At 38.8% G+C, this 12,632-nt stretch overlaps 1 protein-coding gene across 6 annotated transcripts in view; it reads right to left on the bottom strand.

The window, feature by feature from the left end:
* strbp (spermatid perinuclear RNA binding protein) overlaps window positions 1-12,632 on the bottom strand; it is a 117,344-nt gene that overhangs the window by 104,135 nt on the left and 577 nt on the right. The window contains exon 1 of one of the 6 annotated variants that reach the window (XM_057320601.1): window positions 12,106-12,284. The exons of 4 other annotated variants lie outside the window; for them this stretch is intronic. The gene's annotated coding sequence lies outside the window, so the exon portion shown is untranslated. Of the gene's footprint in view, window positions 1-12,105; window positions 12,285-12,632 lie in introns of those variants that run through there. One more of the 6 variants, XM_057320600.1, reaches the window with a different exon arrangement.

Genomic DNA, 12,632 nt, shown 5'->3' with positions numbered 1-12,632 from the left:
AATGTACAGGCAGCCGGTTGTTATCACAGAAATAACCCCCGACAGTGTGATCAGGACCCGAGTTTCCTGAGTTTATTTGTAAATATAATGCCATATACTGCATGTTATTAAAAGACATATTAATAATTCATTTTTGTGTTATATTAAACTGCCCCTCTCAAAATGATTTGCAGCATTTGGGTTACAGGGTGTTAATAGTTTTGAGCGGTTATTTGAAAATAACAACCCTTGAAATAACAACCCTTGGAATGTCGCGACTGGCCAATCAGAATCAAGCATTCAAATGAGCCGTGTAATAATAAAGAATAGTGGTTCATCTAAATGGGGTTTTAAATGGTCTATTACACTGTTCACAGAGCTTAATTGTACCCACAAAACCTCATTAGTAAAGCTTACTGTAAGTACCACTTCATCACCAACAAACCAGAAATGTAATAAATTATAACTTAAATTACATATGATATAATATGTGTTTAAGTGGCCATTATTACACTAATTCATTTTTAAATAAATTTTTTTTTACCTTTTTTCATTATGTGTTCTTAAACAGAAAGTCGTAGTTAAAGGGGTCATATGACACGGCTAGAACAAATATTATCGTTTGTTTAGATGTAATGCAAAGCATATACATGATTTAAGGTCCCAAAATGCTGTATTTTCCACATACCGTTCATGTTTGCATGTCCTCTTTGCCCCGCCTCTCTGAAAAGCGAGGTGTGCTATGATTGGCCAGTTACTGGTCGAATACTGCAAGCGTGTGATGGAAATGTAACGCCTCTTACCATATTTGGAACATCAGGTTCCAAAGCAATTGTACTGACAGGTACACCCACCTTACTTACAAATACATTTGGGCGGTCTTAGTCAAATCATACCACAAACTGACGTAGATTTGTGGGGGTGTGGTTACACGAGGCGTTTCAGGCAGGTCTGGGTGAGCATTCGCTTTTAGATAGAATGCAACTTTTGTTCCGACACTTTCATTTTTGCAATTTTAAGTGTCTAATACATGCATGGGCAACTTATAACACACCAACGACACAGAAAAACACGTATTCGCACAATATGACCCCTTTAACTAATAAATAACTTCCAAGACAAAATATCCTGTCAAAAACAAATTCACAAATGTTGTGCTGTATTGATATATAGGGCAGAGTTTATGTAAATATTCGGATTTCCATCACCCTGGTTTTATGCGCATTTTGAAGTTTCACGTCAGGAATGCCAAATTTCAAAATGAAAACACTAATTCGCAAAAAAGTTCTTACGCTCGCTTAAGGTGGTTTTCCTTTTGAAAAATGGGAGATGGAAACGCATTTGCTGAATAATAAATTGCACTATAGACGGCATAATCTGACTAACCAGAGTAGTGATCTTGTTACACAGTATCTGAAATGTTGTTATGGTCATTCTTAAATGCCTGAGCAAAGTCGTCAAAGTATTTCTGTAATTGCCTCCCAGAACTGTCACGACTGCGATTCTGCAACAGCAGGCATCCACAAAAGCACCACATTTATCGTGTTTTGTCTGGTTGCGCAAGTAATTATTATATATTATGAGCATTATTATATTCAGTGGCTTCTCTTACTTTTCTTACAGATATTTAGTGCCAGTTTATTAGGAAGTGACGGTTGACTGGATGGATGGAAACGATGTTTATTCACAAATGTTTTTATGCAATATTCCAATTTTGCCCATAAGCTAAATTCGCAACTTTGGATGGAAACCCGGCTAATGATGCAGGTTTGAACAAGGCCTTTAGCGTCCTAAAATCCTGTCCATTATTCCTGTTAAATGAAAGCAGCAAAAGCCACATAAATTAAAATCAAGTGAGCTGTTAGATATTCAGAATGTTATGATGCAATGTCAAGCAAGGAGTTTATGTTCTGCCATGGCACAGGAAGACGTCACTCACAGGAGTATTACACTGAAACAGCGACAGATAGGCGGCTTCAGGAATACATCAAGGGCTCTATCTGTAATGATACATCGACACATACACACCCAGGATGATTTGGCTGGAGGAACAGAAATTGTGATTTGGCTTGCGATTTTGATTACTCGCTGACCAACAGATAAAAGAAGTGCTGGGGGCTGTTTACCAAGTAAACATGCGTCAGATGGACATCTGTGGCTGTTACATGAGTGTTGCATTAAGACGACGCGATGTAAAAATATCACATGCATCTCAAGACACAGACACATAATACTACACATACACAAAATAATATTATAAATAATCAGTTGGAGGTGGTTATTTTAACATTTTGCCTTAAAGTGATACTTCACCCAAAAATGAAAATTCTGTTATCATTTACTCACCTTTGAGTTGTTCCAAATGTGTATAAATGTATTTGATCTGATGAACCCAGAGAAAGATATGTGGAAGAATGCTTATAACCAAACAGAACTCAACACCCATTGACTCCCATAGAAGGAAAATTTTATTTTATCTTTTTGTTCTGTTGAACACAAAAGAAGACATGTTGAAGAATGTAGGATAGCAAACAGTTCTGGGGCACTTTTGACTACCATTGTTTTTTTCCAACTATGGGAGTCAATGGGGGGCAAAATCTGTCTGGTTATAAGCATTCTTCCACATATCTTTCTCTGTAGATCTTTCTCCAGAACAAAGATTTGACATTTATACAGATTTGGACCAACTCGAAGGTGAGTAAACGATGACAGAATTTTCATTGTATCCCTTTAAAGGGCCAGTTCACCAAAAATGAAAATACTGTCATCATTTATTCACCTTCATGTTGTTTTAAATCTGTATATGACTCTTTCTTCTTTGGAAGGCTAAAGAAGATAGTCTAAGAAATGTTTCAGTGGTGTTGTGTCCTTACAATGGAAGTCAATGGGGGCCAATGTTGTTTGGTTATCAACGTTCTTCAAAATATCTTCTTTTGTGTTCTGCAGAAGAAAGAAAGTCGTACAGGTTTGAAATGACAAGAGAGTGAGTAAATCATGACACTCACGTTTTTACTCACCACTTTCATCACATTTTTATCATTGGACAAACTATCCCTTTTCCGGCACACAAAATAAACAAAAGAAAGTTATTTGACTAATAGCATTTCTTAGATAACAATATTGTGAAATATTTTGGCCATGAGAATCGTGTAGTGATTTGAACACGTTAAGGAAATGGGAGAAAAATGGAATGACATTATTGATCCTTGTCATGGTTAGTTAATCACAAGACTGTAATGGCAATCTCAATTATTTCTGCAATTAATTGTGTTGCAATAATACGTGTGTGCTGCCTGTGACGCATCTGAAACGGGACAATCTGAAACCAAAATTCCATCATCATTGAGAGCCAGGTCTTTATTATAACCCATCCACTTACTGTATGAATTTAACCCACAGAACTGAGCAACATTACCAATTACCCTTAATGAACAGACCCACAGTCATTATAGGGCTTTCAACTGCCACCACGGCGGTTCTGAAACACTGAATACGATCGGTGTCAGATAAGTGCAGTTCTGTCACAAAAGTACAATTCAGTCTGGATCATTTCCTACAATTAAGTCTGACAGCTTAATCCTCACTTCCATAACTCACACACACGCTATTGTGGAAAAACTAACAAGGGCTGTATCACGTGCCAGAGCGAACGCAATAACCCTGACTTGTCTTTATCAATATTCCTCTCACTCTTTCATAGGCTAAACAGAGGGCTTCTTTAATCTCCCTAATAGCATGCCTGCAAAAGTACCAGGCCTGGTCTAATTGGTTAATTCTCTGAGGAGTCAAAGGGGTGATGACCATCAAGGCAGAACAAATCAAATTGCCTCCCCCCCCATTATCTTCATGACCCTTATCTCCTTTTCGTTCTCTCCATCACCTATAAAAAAATACAAAAAATTATTTAAATGCATTTTACTAGTACTTGCTCATATGGTGGGTTAGGGATTTGAAAACATGCCTGACTATCAACTTTGGCACACAACTCATCCCACAGTTTGTGCTACGAACATAAATGATACATAAAATGCTCAATACATCAGACGAGCACTTCAGCATTCTGCCGAAAACAAAGACGTCAAATAAAATACAGATGTATTTATTAACTGGCTTTTGCTCCAAGTAAATAAAGCCTTTACGATCCGCACGGCATGATGCCCAGATTTAAATATTTAAAGAAAGCTTAAAATAAACTTTAGATCTAGACCGTAAATTAACGTTTTTTTGCAAGACCGGTTTTGTAGCTTTCCATAAAAGATTTGCTTAGATTATAGAAGTTATTATTTCATTTCAATGTTGCAGAACTCACTTCATAAGTCAGAAAGAGCCAAACAGCCTTAACAGCTTTGCTGTGGAAATATAAAAGAGCTTCATAACACCGAAGATATTCAATCTCCTGTGTGGTGCAGAATGGTGTCGCGCACAGACACGTGATTTGTTTAATACATTGTTAGTTTTATACAAATGCAGGCGCATATGTGCGAGTGTTTGTGTCCACCAACCCTTCTGGTCCGTCTCTCTCTTTGACTCTCAAACACCTTACATGGCCATTCCTTCCCATGCCTGCGTTAGATCTGGTTTCTGCTCATCTCTGGATGCATTTCCGCAACTCCTGACGCCGTGTCAGCTCCCTTGAAACACACACACGTATACACAAACTGCCTGTTGACACAGCGCAGGGCACTTTCACACTGCATACTTCACCAGGAGCCTCAGTCCTCCATCCATCCTTTTGGCTCTAAAGAAAGCGGCCCGAAAAATGGAGCGCAACTTTAAGAAAACTAAATTAGAGGTATTTCGTACAGCATGGAAGGATAGTATTCGAAAATACAGGAAAGCCCTAAAAACTTCTAGATCCGCCTACTTTTCATCACTAATAGAAGAAAACCAGCACAACCCTAGGTTTTTATTTAACACGGTGGCTAAATTAACAAAAAATAAATCGTCAGTGACTTCTGATCCTGTATATCAGCATAGCAGTGATGAATTTATGAACTACTTCACATATAAAATCCAAGATATTAGAGAAAAAATTATAACAATGCAATCAGAAGTGAAACCCGCTGAACAAACTAACTACAGCGCCCTTAAGGAGAAAATGCAATTATTTTATACCGTAGATCAAGATGAGCTGTCTAAAATTATTAGATCATCTAAATCAACAACATGCATACTAGACCCTATACCTACAAATCTACTGAAAGAGATGCTCCCAGAAATTATAGATCCTCTTCTTGGTATTATTAACTCATCTCTGACATTAGGACATGTGCCTAAAGCATATAAGGTGGCTGTTATAAGGCCCCTTGTCAAAAAACCCCAACTCGACCCTAGAGAACTAAGGAACTACAGGCCTATATCGAATCTACCTTTCATATCTAAAGTTCTGGAAAAAGTAGTTTCAACTCAATTATGCTCCTTCCTCCAAAGGAATGACATCAATGAAGAATTCCAGTCTGGATTTAGAGCATGTCACAGTACAGAGACTGCTTTGATCAGAGTTACAAATGATCTGCTATTGGCGTCTGACCGAGGTTGTATCTCGTTATTGGTGCTGCTAGACCTTAGTGCTGCATTCGATACCATTGACCACAGCACACTCCTACATAGACTCGAAAATTATGTCGGCATTAAGGGAATAGCTTTGAAATGGTTTAAATCTTATTTATCCGACCGTTTTCAATTTGTAGCAATAAACAATGAGGTGTCACGCAAATCGCAAGTCCAGTACGGTGTACCACAGGGCTCAGTCTTAGGGCCTCTGCTCTTCGCATTATACATGCTACCTCTAGGAGATATAATAAAGCGACACGGAGTTAGCTTTCACTGTTATGCTGATGATACTCAACTTTATATTTCCTCGAAGCCTCATGAAACACAGCAGTTCCATCGAATAATGGAATGCATAGTCGATATAAAAAACTGGATGAGTAACAACTTTTTATTACTGAACTCGGACAAAACGGAAGTGTTACTTATTGGACCGAAAACTGCTATAAGTAACAACCAAGAATACTGTTTAACTATTGACGGATGTTCCATAAAACCCTCGTCGTCAGCAAAGAATCTTGGCGTTCTATTCGATAGTAATCTGTCATTTGAGAGCCACGTCGCCAACACCTGTAAAATTGCGTTTTTCCATTTTAAGAATATATCTAAACTACGTCATATGCTGTCAATCTCAGATGCAGAGAAGTTAATTCATGCATTCATGACATCAAGACTAGATTACTGTAATGCACTGTTAGGTGGTTGCCCTGCAGGCTTATTACAAAAACTCCAATTGGTCCAAAACGCGGCAGCTCGAGTTCTTACACGTACAAAAAAGTATGAACATATTAGCCCGGTTCTGTCAACCTTGCACTGGTTACCTATAAAGCATCGCGTTAACTTTAAAATCTTGCTTATTACCTATAAAGCCTTACATGGTTTAGCTCCTCAGTACTTGAATGAACTCCTTTTGTATTACAGTCCTTCACGTGCATTACGCTCTCAGGCGTCCTGTCAGTTGGTAATACCTAGAATTTCAAAATCAAGTGCAGGTGGTAGATCCTTTTCCTATCTAGCGCCTAAACTTTGGAATAGTCTTCCCTGCACTGTCCGGGAGGCAGACACACTCTGTCAGTTTAAATCTAGACTAAAGACGCATCTTTTTAATCTTGCATACACTACTCTTCCATAATATAAATCTTCAGAGGGTTTAGGCTGCATTAGTTAGATCAACCGGAACCAAAAACACAACTGATGTACTTGTTGCATCAAAGAGTACAGAACAGTACTCTACTCTCAGCCAGTCTTGTCTCATTGTTCCAAGGTTACCACAGCGAGCAGGATGCAGTTCATGGCCTGACCTGATGGTAGAGCGGAGAATGGGAAGTGGGGACCTGACAAGAGCTGAGATGATAGAGCTGGATAAAGAAGGACGCGGTCTCTTGACATGTCTTCACCACAAAACTTCAAATGCTATTAGATTATTAATGATAATCTTAAACTATAATTTATTTTATTATTAAGTTTATTTATTTTATTTAGCCTTGTTGTGCAAGTTCTCTGGAGCTTGTGCAGAGGCAGCAGCTTTTGCCAGAGGGGAACTGGAATCCCCTGGTTGGGCCTGGGTTCTCCTGAGGTTTTTTTTCTCGATTAGAGTTTTGGGTTCCTCGCCACCGTTTGCATACTGTTTTTGCACTATCTGCCTGACCGGGGGGGCTGCTTTAGAATTTTAAAGTTTTACTTAATTAATATTGCATATAGGAATTTATTGTCTGTTATATTTGACCTGTGCTTCTCTCTCCTTTATCCTAAATGTGTGCTCTCACTGAGCGTGTGTGTGTGTGTGTGTGTGTGTGTGTGTGTGTGTGTGTGTGTGTTTGTGTGCGTACTTGTCTGTGTACGTACGTGTGTGTGTGTTGTGTGTGTGTGCGTGCGCATCCGTGTGTGTGTGTGTGTGTGTGTGTCTCTATGTCTATGTGTGTTAGTACGTGTGCATATTGTGTGTGTGGAGTGTTTTGTATGTGGGTATGTCTGTCTTCTGTGTTTTCAACCTTTTCTTGTTTCTGCAGGTACAACTTTAATTATTTTGCTTATAGTCAATATGTCTCATGTACAGCTGCTTTGTAACAATGAAAATTGTAAAAGCGCTATATAAATAAAGTTGAGTTGAGTTGAGTTGAGTTGAGTTGAGTATACACTCACGATCAAGTTTACACCTCCTACCTTGCTCTCTACTTGCTTGAGACCCCAAGACACCTCAACTTAAAAAAACTTCTATTAAAGGACTGGAAAAAAGACCTTCAGAGTTTAAGTCAGTGTAACAACTTAGGCTAGCCTAGCTGGTCGCCCATGGTGTTCCTTTGGTTTAGCTATAGTCAGCCAAGCTGCTCTCAACGCCTGCCCATTCGAAAAGTGACAAAACCACTCAACCACACTAGTCTGACCAGCCCGGTAGACCAGATATGACTGATTTAGACTGCTTTCTTTGCATTTGTTTAACGTACTGTTTATTTCTAAACCCAGCGCTACGTGCCAGTTCTTTTATGGGCTGCTTGCCGCATGCACTTCACCTTCTCTCATTAGTCAGACGAAGGTACATTCCAGCAGCCAAGACACAAACATAAAACAAGCCAAACTTAGTTGGCACAGTGAGACGCAATGCCCCAAACTGGTTGCTGGTGACCGACGATAATGTATAATTGGTGCTGTTGTTTGCGTAGGAACTTTGGCAGTTGCAACACCCCAAAAAGAGTAAGTGTGAAACTTGAGTACAATACTTCTCCTTTTGTAAGAAAAAAAGTTCCTTCCTCTTGGTCTTGTTCTATCGTTCTCAAACACTCTCACTAGAATGGCTTACTTTGTCATGCAAACAGCAGACAGTAAATCAGATGTCCTGACGGTAGAAGGGAGAATGGTGTCTGGTGCCCTGGCTCTGGAGGAGGAAGTGGGCTTTGGCTCGAATCAAGCTCAAACTCCCCCCCGTGTTAGCAATGTCAGCTTTTCCCATCAGCTCAGAGAAAGCCAAGAATAGCTCTGATTGGTTCAGAGAGAGAGAGAAAGAGAGAACACAAACATTTGATCAGGTGGAAAGACACTAACTAGGGCTAGGCGATATGGCAAAAAAGTAAACTCGATAGTTTTTTTCTATATTGATCGATAACGATATTTATTTCGATATATATTTAATAAAAAAACTGTATTTAAAAGAATCTATTTTAAATACAGTTTGTTAACAAAAGTTAACCTTTAACCAGTTAAAATTCAATTAAATTAATGCACTGTTGCAACACAGAGGATATTAGGCCATAAACAACATGTACCAGTTCATTCAGTCTCATTTTGACTCCATTGACTCGTTAAGTAAAGGGAGTGTTCATTCAGTACATTCAACCAATGAAAGGGCTCCGTTAGTGCGTACATTCGAACGCTATTGGCTCAGCACCTGCGCACATACATAACGCTGCAATAATGTCTTGCTCGAGTAGTGGGATTCATTCAATGCATTCAGTGAACCTTAAAGACATCTCACATAAACTGTAGTACATTTCTTTAATCATGCAAGCATCTTACATACAAGGTTTAATATTTTAATGTGCACACAAACTCACTTCATTACATCTCTAATCTGTACATGGCAGCGCTGGTTTGTTTCATATGCACCATCTCATGTTAGCAGGTATGTTAACGATGGATATAAAAACGTTTGTGCTTGAGTTTCGAAGTAACTCGCTTGCAATTGTGCCTCAAGTTTGTTTCGTTTAACTGGCGATTGCGAAAAAAATGAGACACTTGATAAACCGCGTGATGACAACTCGAGGTTAGTTTCACCTTTGTTTTCCTCCTCATGTTGAGTTTTCTTTGCCAAGTGCAGTATGAAATGGACTTTGTACTTTGACGCGCATGATAAAAGCTGCACGCTGACTGACTGTTGTTGTGTTTATTTCTGCGTTCTGTTAGACTGTAAGATTAATCCATATCGAGTCAAAATGCCAATAGCTTATCATCGTTTTTGAAATACATTCTATCGCGATTCGATATGATATCGTTTATCGGCACAGCCCTAACACTAACCCATTTTGTCCAACACCCACATATACAAAATCCTAAATCTATATGAGATACTTATAGGGCAGGGACGATATATTGTGTAATTTTTTATTCTCAATGAATTACGGTTAAATGCCGCCAGCGAGAGGGCACTCTCGTGCAGAAACTCTGAATATGGGTCACAGTAGAAGAACGATTTACACAAGTAGTTCCAGGAAATTCCAATGGTCATATTCTGTCGCTGTTATTCAGACTTTTCAGGTATTTTCATGATAATAAAGTTTATTTATAATGATGATGTTTTGAGTGTTGCTTTTTCAAATGCACGTTATACGATTCCATCTTGTAGTGATTTTAGATCGAGCAGTACGTCCTACTGAAGAGCTGTGCATAAAACACAGAATCAAAGCCTTTGCGATTTCAGAATCGACCTAGACAGATACAATTAGTGTGGATCGCAATATATATCATCACACCCCTAGTGGATAGACACTCACTAACCCATTCTGTCCAACAGCCACATACACTTTTAAAAATAAAAGTGCTTTAAAAGGTTATTTCGATGCCATAGAAGAACTTTTTTTGTCTAAATGGTTCCATAAAGAACAAAAAGGTTTTTTGTAAAACTTTCGGTTTCACAAAAGGTTCTTTGTGGTGAAAAAAAGGTTCTTCAGATAATGAAAAGGTAAGAAAGAGTTGGTTCTTTAAAGAACCTTTGACTAAATGTTTTTTTGTGGAACCAAAAATGGTTCTTCTATGGCATCGTTGTGAAGAACCTTTTAAGCACCTTTATTAGTGTACACAAAATCTAAATCTATATGAGATACTATTTGCTTGTGGGATTTACTAGCATAAAGAATCTCTAAACATAAATATTTACAAATGCTAAATATTGCTAAAAAAATAAAAAGTCAATGGGGGCTAATTTTGAAGTGAACTACTCCTTTAAACATACAACAGCACCAAAAATGATTCAGCCACTGAACCCCAGCAACTAGAAACAGTCAAATGTAGGCCTACGGGTCTTTTAAGAGAAAGACCAGATGACAAAACCTGGGAGAAATAAAGACAAAAGGTAACTAACCACAGACAGAAAGTCTGGGACCTCTTCATATCTACCCTTTGACGTCCGAGCATCTGTCCCGTCTGTTCTGGATAGAGTGCAGTTACAGGTGGCTGCCCCAATCCTCATTCATTTTCATTATATGGAAATGAGATGGCAAGAAGGAAATTCACTTTTTGCATTTTCAAAAAAAAAAAGTTTGGATCAACATCTGTTTGGACAACTTTTTTGGATGAAATGTCCCCTTAACCTTCAGAAAAGAAAAACCTATTCTGGACTGTAATATATCAATATCTGGACTGTAATATATCAATATATGGTCATTGTAATGAACAATAAGTAACACATGCATTTATATTTGTCTTCATACTTTTGTTTTGGCACAAACGGCGACAGCTCGGACCCGCGCAGAAATGAAAAATAAATAAGTTCGGTCCTCACAAACAAGTGCAATCTTTCGCATTCAACCCAAGGCAATATGTGATAGCCAAAAGCTATTTTCAGCCAATGTGCCAAGCAATTTCCAACGCATTTCAAATGCTGAGCTCACAGCAGTGTGTGTGTGCGTGCGTGTGTGTGTGAGAGAGAGAGAGAGAGAGAGAGAGAGAGAGAGAGAGAGAGAGAGAGAGAGAGGCAACACATGAACCGATTGCATGCGGAAACAAGCTTCACAGTTATGCTCTTTGTTCTTGTGAAAAAAAAAATTATATTCCAATCGAAATATACAAAAGACAAACACAACCTCATTTTCATTTTACTTATAAGGAGGCAAAAACAATATTATACTCTGCACACATAATTATTGCACACATGATTACCACCAAAATATGAAAACTATGAAAAAATGAAATAAAAACTTCGGAAAAAAGAACACACATGAAACAACGATTGCTATGCAAAAACTAATTTAAAAAAATCTCGAGCAGATGAGCACACACGGTATGAGTCAAACTCAATGTCGAAAACAACACACAAAATAATTGCAAAACTAGAGTATTTGACAGTCAGTCAAATACTCAGGGTTTGTGGAGTCGGTTCGAATAAACCCAAACTCTGATTGGTTGCAGGTACTGACATAAGGATTTCTTCCGCGTCGCGTTCGCAGTCCAGATGGGGTGTGAAACTGCGGAAGTCCCTTCACAGTAAGCACCTGCTGCGAAATGATCGTCAACCCTTTCCTAACAGACTTAACATATCGGAGTCTGTCATAAAAACAACACAGCCTGTCATCAAAACACGTGCGCGTCATTAACGCACTTATAAACCGAAACAAATAAAACAACGATTAAACGAGAGCAAGCGTGAAAACATCCTCTAAAGCGGGAATGTAAAATGAAAGAACGTGCAACATGTACGTGCAAACAAGTCTGAGCCTTTCGTTTTGCTTTCGGAAAACAGAAGCAACTTTTAAATTCCAACTTCACGCAAGCGCTGAGCCAAATGAGTCTCCACTTGAGCGAATCTCCCGCGACTACGGCAGAAATGCCACAAACACGAGCACAGAAAGATTTCAAAGCGCTACTTACTTACAAAACAACAAATGTCTGATAATCCAGCTGTATCTTGAATGTGTCCGAGTAGAGTTCAAGGTAATGTTGTGGTGTCAGCAAGACACACACTCGGCGTGGTCCGTCTGCTGCTGCTGCTGCTACTGCTGCCTCCTCTCGCGCGCACCGAAATGAATGAGGAGCGCGCAGAAGCGGGCACGAGCTCAATTCATTATTTACGACGAGCAAACTTCACTGTCCTACCGAAGTTTCCCTACAACGATCTTACATGAATATCACCTTTGTACCTTTTTCCCGTAAATTCTTTACTAGATCCGTGTGACCGTCCGGTTACATATAAATACATGTGCCCTGAAAACCCATTTTACATCAACATATGATTGGCTATACTGCCTACACAGACGCAAAACGTAAAAAGTGATGACATTTAATTGACAACACATTTTGACAGACTTAATGCCTGTCACAACAAAAAATATATAAGTTTATGTTTGGCAAAGATTTCATTCCTTCGCTTCGTTGTAAATAGTCTCACATTACATCCC

Source organism: Triplophysa rosa, linkage group LG22, assembly GCF_024868665.1.
Source record: "Triplophysa rosa linkage group LG22, Trosa_1v2, whole genome shotgun sequence".
Taxonomy (NCBI): Eukaryota; Metazoa; Chordata; class Actinopteri; order Cypriniformes; family Nemacheilidae; genus Triplophysa; species Triplophysa rosa.
Note: the sequence above shows the minus strand (reverse complement) of the source record. Positions and strands in the feature narration are given on the sequence as shown.